Source organism: Sus scrofa, chromosome 2, assembly GCF_000003025.6.
Source record: "Sus scrofa isolate TJ Tabasco breed Duroc chromosome 2, Sscrofa11.1, whole genome shotgun sequence".
In the NCBI taxonomy this organism is placed as follows: Eukaryota; Metazoa; Chordata; class Mammalia; order Artiodactyla; family Suidae; genus Sus; species Sus scrofa.
Window position 1 is genome coordinate 143,515,649 of NC_010444.4, and position 11,419 is coordinate 143,527,067.

The following is an 11,419-nucleotide window of genomic DNA, read 5'->3' on the forward strand; positions in this document are numbered from 1 at the left end:
TAGCCTAGTTCCCAGCATTCCACGCCTAGGTAAATCCCCGAGAGAATTGAAGACAGGTACTCAAATACTTGTACATGAATGTTCATAGAAGCCATAATTCACAAGAGCCAAAAGGTGGAAACACCCCAAATGTCCATCGACGGATGAATGGATAAACAAAGTGTGGTTAGGCCTATAGTGAATATTATTCAGCAGTGAGAGGAAGCGCCGGCACGGATGGACTTCAGAACCACGCTGATAAGAAGAAAGCAGACACAAAGTGTCATATCGTGTATCATTTCATTCCCATAAAATATCCAGGATGGGTAAATCCATAGGAAGTCCGTTAGTGATTGCCGAGAGATGGGGGAGGGAGCATGGGCAGCGACCCCCTGATGGGTGTGGGGGTTCCTTGGGGGATGATGAAAATGTCTGAGAATGACACAGGCTGTGACGGCACAACATTGCGAAGGACTAAACGCCGCCGAACCGCCTCCTCGGAAAGGACTCTTTGTATGTTACGCAAATTTTACCTCCATTTAAAAAAAGCGGATTCCTGACCCAATCCTCAGAGCCTTTGACGCAGCACATGTGGCTTAAGGCCCAGGAATCCGGATTTCCTGCAAGTACCTTAGATGTCTCATTCAGGACAGGTACATATTTGGGGAAATAGCGCTAAAATGTGTTAAACTTGCTGTTGATTCCCTCCCATAGGACCTGAGCGTCTCCTTTTTTTTTTTTTTTGCCTTTTTATTTAGGGCCACACCTACAGCATATGGAGGTTCCCAGACTAAGGGGCAAATCTGAGCTGCAGCTGCCAGCCTATTCCACAGCCACAGCCCCAGCAGATCCGATCCATGTCTGCCACCTACACCACAGCTCACGACAACACTGGATCCTTAACCCCCTGAGCGAGGCCAGGGATCGAACCCGTGTCCTCATGGATACTAGTCAGATTCGTTTCTGCTGAGCCATGACGGGAACTCCTGAGATCATATTTGGAATTACTTTTCCTGCAGCTCTTTCCCCCTAGTCTGCAAACTCCCTGAGGCCAGAACCCCCACCTTCCCTATTTATTCGTGTACTCTCAGCATTTAGAAAAAGCACTTGGACATTACATGGGCTCCGTTGTTCTCAGGTGCAAGGAACCCCTGAACTGGATTAACTAGAAGGGGCGAGAACAAAAGGGGGAGAGCCTAAGGCCTCTCTAGCCCAAGAACCCAGTCTCTGTGTTGGGGCCAAGGGGTCAACTCCCTTCTCTCCACAAGTTCCGCGGCAGGATGATGTGTTTCCAGCCCTGGTGTGGAAGTCAGAGCAGGCTGTTGGGGAAAGGCCTTCCCCAGGAGCCCCCACCAGGGCTCCCCGGGACGGGGGACGCACAGCTCGGGAGCTCAGGGCCGAGCCTGGGCGCAGCGGTTTCAGTTCTGAGACCCTCAGCCGTGGCATCTAGACGCACGCGCCTCCATTGGCACTTCCCAGCTGGAAGACGCTGCCAGCTTTTCCTGGCCTCCTGGCTGCTCGCAGCGCCTTTTGGCTGGGTGACTGCTCTTGCTCTTGGCTGCTTGCACGGTGCCTTAGAGCACACCGTCAGCAGAATGGCTTCCCTCTCTGTCACCGAGCTGGGCCCGGGCCAGGCCACTGTTGCCTGTGCTGATTTCTGAGGCCCGAGCCACACTGCAGGAAGCGTCCTGCAGCCAAGAGGGTGGCGGTGAGGCCTCCTGGGGCCCGCCTGGACCCTCCTGCCTGGACCTCTCTGATGGGGCCTGCACCCTGCAGCTTTCTCCTCCCTGCTGCCGCTCCCATTCGGGCCCCTCCCATCGCCCTGCCCCCTTCTTCTCTGAGGGTGAGAGTGGAGATTCCAGGTCCGCGCTGTCAGTTGACCCTGAGTCACCAACCGCCCCTCCAACAACACAGGCTTACACGTCCACACCAGGTACCACAAAACGAGGGAGACAGTATGGCTTAAAGGGAAAATCAGGGCCTTTTAAAAATTGTATTATTGGCTCATTAGGTGACATTTCTCCAAGGCCCCCAGTGTTTTCCTCAATGTGGAAAGCGTTGCTTCCACTGAGCCCATACAATGTACTGGCGATGGAGCTTAGTGCTTCCATGCACCACCCCATTCAGTGCTCTGCCCTTCCAGGTGCTTGATGCTTTATAAACCTGCCCGTGAAATTAACAGATAACAAAAAAGGGGTCCAAGACATGTATACAGACCGTTTAACACACCCTTGTCCTCTATAATATGTTAATAGAATTATGATTAATATACTCTTAATAGAGTACCTATTAGCTGTATCTGTGATAAACATTCCCTTGCTTTGCTTTATGGGTTTATTAGCCATGTAAACATTCCTAAATCATATAGTTTAGTTTTATCTATTTTTAAACTATACATGAATGGAATAATACAATACATATTCTTGTGAAGGTTTTCTTTTAAGAGAATACAAGTTTCTTTATATATTTATTTATTTATTATTATTATTTTTTTTTTGGCTGTGCTCGCACCATGCGAAATTTCCCTGGCCAGGGATTAAACCTGAGCCTCAGCAGTGACAATGGTGAACGCTTAACCACTAGGCCACAGGGATCTCCTTGAGGTTCTTTATTTTTTAATGTTTTATTTTGTTTTGTTTCCTTGAGGTTTTTTGCTTTTTTGCTTTTTTGATTTTTTTGTTTTTTGTCTTTTTGTCTTTTCTAGGGCTGCACCTGTGGCATATGGAGGTTCCCAGGCTAGGGGTCTCATCAGAGCTGTAGCCGCCGACCTATACCACAGCCACAGCAATGGGGGATCCGAGCCGCTTCTGAGACCTACATCACAGCTCACCATAACACTGGATCCTTAATCCACTGAGCAAGGCCAGGAATCAAACCCACAACTTCATGGTTCCTAGTCAGATTCTTTAACCCCTGAGCCACCATGGGAACTCCTGTTTCCTTGAGGTTTTTTAAAAAGCATGCATTTGTGTGCAGTTCGTTGATGTTGTTTCATGTATCTGAAGTTAACAGATAGTTATTTCTATGTATTTCACTGTATAAAATGCCGCAATTTATATTTCCGGGTTTACTGTAGATGGGTGTTGGGGTTGTTACTCTTTTTTGGACCTCACAGACATGCTCGTACATGAGTTCTGGTGTACGTGGGTTCCTAATTCTCTAGTGTATAGAGTTAGTAATGAAATCGCTGCATCATTGACTCGGAGCATCCTCAGCTTTAAGGGACAAGCCCAAAGATTGTTTTTCAACGTGGCTGTGTTCAGTGTTATATGTATCCCTGTCATTTTATTAATGAGGAAACTGAGGCTCGGGAGTGCTCATCAGAAGCGCAGAAGGATCCCCAGCTCCAGGAGGGCGGAGCTAGGATTTACACCCAGTCAATCTGACTTTGCAACCCAGGCTCGTAACCAGCTTTTACCTCCCCTCTGCTTTAATTAAGGTATACTCAATTGCTGTAACTAGAAAGCCAGTCATAACTCATAGCCTAAAAATATATGTGTTTATTTCTCTCTCATATAATGGTCTGAAGGGAGGGTTTCAGATCAGCAGGCAGTTCGGCTCCACACAGCCACTAAGAGGTCAAGTTACTCTAGGACCTGTCATGGGGTGCATATGGGTACAGCCCCATTGCTGCCATGTTTGAGATCCAGCCAGCGAGAGAGTAGAATCGTGTGTAAGGTTTTATGAGGTTGGCCTGGAAGTGGTCTCAGTGACTTGTTGGTCACCTGGCCACACCCAGCAGTGATGAATGGTGGCACATGGAGGCCTTGCCTGGACACTCACATGGCAGGTGATTCTATTCCCACGGAAAACGGGGAAGACGGATTTTGGTGGATAATTAGCCATCTCACCACAACGTCTTGCTGCACCCCGCCCATCATTTACGGAGTATTTTCTTCCCTGCTTGCTTTGATGAATAATTCTCCCCTTCTTTTCTACCTCACGCAATCTCAAGGATAAATTATGTAACCAATGAGTGGGCTTCAGTTCAAGAGGAAGGCAATAGTTTCATTCTAGACAGTTGTTGAGCAAAGCGAATAGCAGTGCCCTCCTGTACTATTCGATTCTCTTCCACAGTCTTATTTTGAGAGCTTCCTTCCTGTAAGGCGCTGAGCACAGGCCCACCACACACGGGAGGTCCTGGAAACAGCACATGCAGATAGAGTTAAGAGCATGTGCGCCCACAGAGGGAGCTTGGAACCAAATCATGGAGCGTCCCAGATATCTAGCCATGTCCTGCCCTGCAGGGACAGTCCCAGGTCACACAAGAGAGAAGCTGGGACGAGATGGGATACGCCCAGGGAGGGAAGGTGACCCCTGAAGGCTGTGCCACGCCATAACCTCCCATTTCGCATAATCCTTTCCTTCCACTCAGGCCTGGAGACACAGCTTGGGCCTTGGCAACGGTGGGGCTTAAGGGCTGGGTCTGTGGAAGTCATGGTTTCTGAGGTTCACGTGGTCCCATTCAGGGGTCTGTGGTTCTCCTGATACACAGCGGCACCCTCAAGCGGAAGGGGCTGCGCTGTAAGACGGTGAGTTTTCTACAGGTCAGGGACGCCCGCATGGACTAGGGGAGAGATGAGATGGCCTTATCCAAATCTGGGCCTGTGTCCTAAGGTCAAAGGGATATTGTTCGAAGGAATCAGACAGCCTGAACCACAACCTCTAGCCTTTTCTTGTGCCTTTTGGAAAAGAGGGCACCCCCTTTCTGCCACAGACGGCACCCAATCCTAGGAAGTCTGGAGGAACAGCTGGGCAAGAGCTGGGGGTGAACAGGGCAAGGATCAGAAAGCAGTCGGAATGTGTCCTGGCCCTGTCCTTGTGCGTCAAAGCTCTTAACTCCCCTCAGCCTCAGTTTCTCTTCTGTAAAATGGACCTGTATCTGAGAAAGGAATAGCAATTACCCTTTCATTTTACGGAGGCTCCGAGAAGTTACCGTGGTCACGAAGTCACTCTACAAAGTGGGGTCGGGATTCTCACGCAGGTGAAGCTCTTCATACGAAGAATCAGCGCGGCGGGGCACCTTGCGGGCGGAGGCGGGAGGAAAAGGGATGCTTAACGCGGGCATCCACGGTTAGAGGAGCGCGGTACTGCGGCTGGGCAGGAGAGAGGAGCAACAGAGACTCAGGGTGCCTCGAGTCTCCTGCCGTTTCTTTGTCAGGTTTACAGCCTCAGGCAGGCACCGAGCAGGGGGACAGCCACGGCACCGCGGGCCTGGGGCGCCTGCCGCCCAAGAGGAGGACGCGCAGCGAGCGGCCTTCTCCGCAGGGTACCACTCCCTTCCCCCACCCCGCAGCCAAGCTTTGGAGGAGGGGGGAGGGGTAGGGCGATCGCTACAGTTTATGCTCCTCTGGAGCTTCGGAGCAAGATTTCCCAAAAAGCCGTATTAAATAAATAAAAGGAAATTCAGCAGATGGAAGCATGAATCAATGAAAACTCCCATATGAGTGCAAAGATTTATGTCAAAAAACAAAACATCAACATCTGGGAGCTGCCGCGTCTCCTCTTGGCTGCTCGTTTGGAATGGATTCTCGGTGGCGCTTTCCGCCTCGTTCTGGCCCTGGGAGAGGACAGAGAGAAAGAATGAAGCCCATTTAAAAAATAGTCATTTTTAATCAGAAATGAACGCTGTTTCCTCCCCCCAGGCTGGAGGGAATGTGATCCAGGCTGCGGGGGCCCGGGGATCGTGGAGAGACAGAGCCCCCTGCCGGACGCGGAGCGGTGCCCCGGCCTCCCCGCCCCGGCGGCAGCGGTTCTCTGGGGTCGGGTCCCTCCAGATTTCCCAGCTGCCCAGGCCGGGAGAGCGCGCCCACCCACCGCACTGCGGCCGCTGCGGCCCATCACGTGGGTGGAGGCCTGTCTGCCCCGGGGCGGATCGGTGGCCGCCGCCGCCGTGGAGCGCATTTAGCCAGAGCGAGCTTCTGCATGAGTTCTCCCAGTTCTGGGGAGAAAGATCCAGGACATGCAGCGATATGGGAATCTCAGGCTTGAGGACCAGCACTGATCAAAGACCAGCCTTAGCTCGCTCAGCTCGTAGGCCGGGGCAAGCAGGGGTTAAGGGGCAGGCTTTGGGATCCTGACCGGGCTGGGTTCAAATCCCAGATCAGCCACAGCCAAGTGGGTGACCTTGAGCAAGTGAACTTCCCTGAGCCAGATTTTATCATCTGTAAAATGGGAATAATAGCACCAGCCTCCTGGGGGATTGTGAAAAGTAAGTGAGAAGACATAGATGAAGTACTTAGCCCAGTGGAAATATACATAGAACGGAATGCCTGTTAGCGGTTATCATCAGGATAAAGGCTTAGATTCTCACCACAGCCTACAAGGTTCTACATAACCCGCACTCCCAGCCCTGTGGCCTTGGAGAAGCCACCGACCCCCTCCATCACTGCACTCCAGTTGCTAACCTTGTCTTCCAGCCTAGCTGCCTAGCTGTCCTCCACCCCCGGACCTTTGCACATGCTATTCTCACTGCCTAAAAGGCTATTTACCACCTTGCACTTCAGCCCAGGCTACCTGTTCTTGGGGCCTCAATTTATTCGTCACATCATCCAGGAAACTCCCTGATTCTCCCCTCCTCCAGACGCAGCCTCTGCTCTATGCTCTCACAGCAGCCTAGGCTTCTTACTAGCAGTGCTTCCAGTTATAACGTATCATCAGTTTCATTTTATGCTTAACATCCTTCACTTCCTGGACGGGTGGCTCCATGAGGCCCGGAGCCCTTCCTACTGCGTTCACTGCAGTATCCCAGCCCCCCGGACTGAGGCCTTCCATTTTCGGTGAGATGGAGAGATGCTGAGGCCAGAGGGAATCTTGAATCTTCTATAATGTCTTACCAGTTCCTTCAAACAATAAATGTGTTTATGACGCTGGGCAGCGAGAACACAGATCCACACAATTCCATCGCTGACTTACTGGAGCTCATAGTCCCCTGGCAGAGACAGAACTGTAAACAGAAGACAACACAGACGGGCTGGACACAGCAGGCGGGCTGTGTTCGGGAATGGGGATGCCTGTTTCCTAAGGTCAGGGCCCTTGGTGGGTTCCAGGGCCCCTAGTCTAGGTGGATTAAGCTTCGTGCACTATCTTACTAAAACTCACAGCTATTAGACAGGCCTACTGTCATCCCTGTTGTACAGACAAAGCATAAAGAGTTAATGCAACCTGCCCAGGGTCGCAAAGACAGTCATGGCAGCAGTGGCGTTCAAAGAGGGACACCTGCTTCAGAGCCAGAGCTCTTTGCTTCGCCACTCTGCCTGGGAGCCAACGGCTCTCACGGAAGTTCCTCTCCCTGCCCGCAGCCCATCCTACCCTGCGGGAACGTGGGGCACTGCCCCTCACCTCGCTCCTGCCACCAGCAATCCCACCATCCAGTGGCGGAGTGGGAGGTGGGAGAGCGGGGCTGAGGGGCAGGTGGAAGCCACACACCCTGCTCCACACGGAGCTTGATGAGGGATGTTCACCAGGCGCAAAGGACCTGTCACAGCTCAGCTAAAAACAGGAGCACCTCCGGCTTCTGCGCTGTGGAGCACCAGCCCGGGAGGGAGCCCCCAGCCTGGGCGTCCAGCGTCCTGAGGGCGCTGCTCTCACCTCGCACGCCCACCTCAAAGCTCCACTGATCCTGCTACCGCTCCTCTCACCGACCCCCGTCCCCCTGTGGCTTTTTTATCAGAGGTTGGATTGACTTCCCTCATGTGCTCTCTTAATGGGCGTCCTGTCTGCTCTGCCAGACTCCAGCTTGGCCAGCGACGCTTTCGAAGGTTCACAGGCTCTTCAGGGCCTTCTCTGCCGAGGCCTGGCCGATGTTAGGTCAGGGTTCTTTCGAGGATTTGGCGAGACCCCCCTCCACCCCCCAGATCTCAGAAAGCCGCGTTATCTCTAGCAGTATCTGGAGCCGTCTGCCAGGTGGATCCGAGGTCACAGCAGGACAGCTAATGGGAGAGACCAGCAGGGGATGGAAGACTGGCACTCAGGAAAGAGAACAGGGCAAGGCTGCTAATGGCAGCCGTTTAACAGGTCCTTTCTGGGTGAGGAAGCTCCGATAAGGAAGCACTTGGTGGGTTTGCTCAGTGACTCCCCAGTCAGCTCCATCAGGAAGGGACCAGTATTATTTCCATTTCACGGATGCGGAATTGAGGCTCAAAAAATTCTAGTAAGGCATTCCCTAGTGACCTAGCGGTTCAAGATTTGGTGGTGTCACTGCTGTGGCTGTAATTCAATCGCTGGCCTGGGAGCTTCTGTATGCTATGGGTGCAGCCCCCCCCCCCCAAAAAAAAGTCAAGTACCTTTCCCAAGTTCAGCTCAACTAGAAAGTAGTGGGGGATTCTAACCCAGGCCAATAGGACTCTGGAATCCAAGCGCTCAACCACTCTGCTACTCCCCTCTAGGAGTCAGCAGCCCAGAAAGAAGGTTAAGAAAGGGCAAAGGACGGAGAACCGAAACGTGGGCAGTGCTGTTCCAAGCGTCAGGAGGAAGACGCCATGCAGATGCAGAGTCAGCAGGAGGTAAACGAACATGCGAGACGCGGTGCTGGGGAAGCTGCAGAGGAGGCAAGGGCCGGATGCAGAAGACTGCGATTTTTATAGGACCTGTTGACTAACTGGGTGTGGGAGTGTCTGACACCTTTGGGCTGCAGATCATGAGAAATCCAGAAAGAAAGCTCGAGAGAGAGGACTCACTTGCTTGGCTTCCGAGTCACAGCCCTGGTCTGTGTTGGCTTCCCAATGCATCCCGCCTTTGAGGTCCACCAGTGTCCCCTGCTCCTCTGTATGCTGATAAAACTTTTCTAAAAAGCTAGCTTCAGGAGCTCCCATTGTGGCTCAGTGGTAATGAACCTGACTAGCATCCATGAGGATGCAGATTCGATCCCTGGCCTCGCTCAGTGGGTTAAGGATCCGGCATTGCCATGGCTGTGGTGTAGGCGGGTAGCTACAGCTCCGAATCCACCCCCAGCCTGGGAATGTCCACACACTGCAGGTGTGGCCATAAAAAGACAAAAATAAACAAAAAGCTAGCTTTGATGAGTTTCTAACACTTACAGTAAGAGTTAAAGTAATGTGGGGGTAGCAGAGGAGGGGCTGAGCCAACCCTGAGTTCAAGGTTTATTCCTGAATGGTTTGGGGAAATGATACAATGGACAGACGTAAGGAAAGGGAGTGATGAGACGGTTTTGTGCGTGAGGGTGAAGGTGGGGACCCTCAACTGAGTCAAGTGCTTTGGGTCAAAGAGATTGGATGCACAAAGGCCCATTGGCAGCTAAAGAGGTGGGCTTGGATGACCCCCGTGACAGCTGTGTCAGAACAGAGACGGAAGCTGGGGGCCACTGAAAAGCGAGGGCGTCCTGCAGGAAACGGGAGGCAGTACATGTGTTAATTAAGAAATCTGAGAACAAAACAGAATGGGAGCTGACAAGGGCAGCAGGGTCAGATAAAGGATTTTTCCCCCAAGAGAGGAAAGAACTCTGTACACTTCAGAGCTGGGAAGAAAAAACTAGCAGAGAGATGGATGCTTGTCACGATGTCAGGGTAATTACAGAGACAAGGTTCTAGAAGAGACAGGAAGGGAATGGGACGAAACGCAAACAGAGTTTGGCCTTTGAACAAAGGAAAGAGACAGACCTCTTTCGACTGGGTCTGCTCTTGTCACTTCCCCCAAGTCACACCAGGCCTTACATTTATTTGTACAACGCGCAGCGAGACATCCGCAGCTGTGCTCCCAGCTGCTCGCAAGGTGGAGCCTTCTTCCTGCCGCCGCCTGCTGACCACGTGCCCAGCAATGTACGTGTCACCTCGTGAGAAAGGTACACGTATCATCCCCATCTTACAGATGAGGAAACCGAGGGAAAAGATATTATAATTCACTTGACTCAGGTTCCCCCGGCTGGTACGTGGACGAGCTGGGTTGGATGCCGGGTAGGCCGGAACTTGTGCTGCACCCTGGAACTTTTCAAGAGTTGAAAAGTGGTTGCCTCGAGGGAGTAGGGCGAGAGGATATGTGTGGGCAGGGGTCTGCTAGGCTTTGTTTTGGGCCTCTTAGTACTGTTTGACTTTGGACTAGCGTGGGCTCTCCTTTAACCGAACATGTCTTACAGGGGCTAGAAGTCCCTGAGCCTGGCATGGTCCCACTCTTGGCAGGCAAGCTCTTCCTTCACACACTCTACACTTAGGTATAAACTGTTGAAACACCTGGCCAACCTCATGCCCAGATCCTAACGAGCACAGCAGGCTTTTTATGACATGTTTGATTTTCTTTTTAAGACAAACTCCTCCAGGAGTTCCCATTGTGGCTCAGTGGTTAACGAATCCGACTAGGAACCATGAGGTTTCAGGTTCGATCCCTGGCCTTGCTCGGTGGGTTAAGGATCTGGCGTTGCCGTGAGTTGTGGTGTAGGTTGCAGACACCGCTTGGATCCCTAGTTGCTGTGGCTCTGGTGTAGGCTGGTGGCTACAGCCCTGATTAGACCCCTAGTCTGGGAACCTCCATATGCTGTGGGTGTGGCCCTGAAAAGACCAAAAAAAAAAAAAAAAAGACAACCCCCCCAAGCTGTACAAAGTGTTTGCATTTTTTAATAATACACATTCCCACTAACAAAAAGCCAAAAGAACTGGTATCAGTGCTGAGGCAGTGACTCAGCCTTCTCAGTGATGAAGGTCAGGTCCCTGGTTAGAAGGGACAGGGTGCAAATGAGGGCATGACCCTCTCCAAACCATCCCCCCACAGCAGCCGATAGGCTTTCAGGATCCTTCTGGCCTGATCATGCCCCCTCATTCCTTCTGGTATGTTTCACGTCTTCAGGACAGGGTCCAGACACGGGGTGGCGCCATATAAGATTTTATGATCCTGCCCCATTAGCTCTCTAGAGTAAAGGGCTGCAATCCTATGTCACCCCCTCCACTGTCCCCTGCCCTAGCTATAGCCTTGCTGACCCTTTTTTTTTTTTTTTTTTTGGCCACATCCACAGTATATGGAAGTTCCCAGGCCAGGGATTGAATCCGAGCTTCCGCTGCAACCTACACTACAGCTCCGGCAACACTGGGTCCTTTAACCCATTGCACTGGGCTGGAAATCAAACTCATGCCTCCACAGAGACAATGCCAGATCTTTAAGCCCCTGTGCCATAGGGGGAACTCCCCATACTGATCTTAGATTTTGCTTTCTTTGCCTCCCTGGCTCTTTCACCAGCTGTTTCCCCTGCCCGAAGTGTATTTTCCCTTCCCAGGTCTCATCACTCAGGTTCATCAGTTAGCAGTCGCCGCTTCCAGGCAGTCTTCCTGACTTCCACATCTAGGTTATGAGCCTCCTCTGGGTGTTCCTATAGCACCCCATACTTTAAATCACACCCCCCCCAGTATTGGTGCCCTTGTGTCTTTCCCCACGACACTGAGTCTGAGATGACCCTGGGAATTGCTCTACCTGACAGAGTGCGGGAGAAGTGACATGC

The 11,419-nt window shown here is 51.9% G+C and overlaps 1 long non-coding RNA gene across 1 annotated transcript; it reads right to left on the bottom strand.

Annotated features, from left to right (window-relative positions):
* LOC110259523 lies at window positions 5,422–6,661 on the bottom strand. The gene is made up of 2 exons (XR_002341956.1): window positions 6,496–6,661; window positions 5,422–5,539 (listed from the first exon to the last, which is right to left on the bottom strand). It is a non-coding gene; the product is annotated as an uncharacterized LOC110259523 (long non-coding RNA).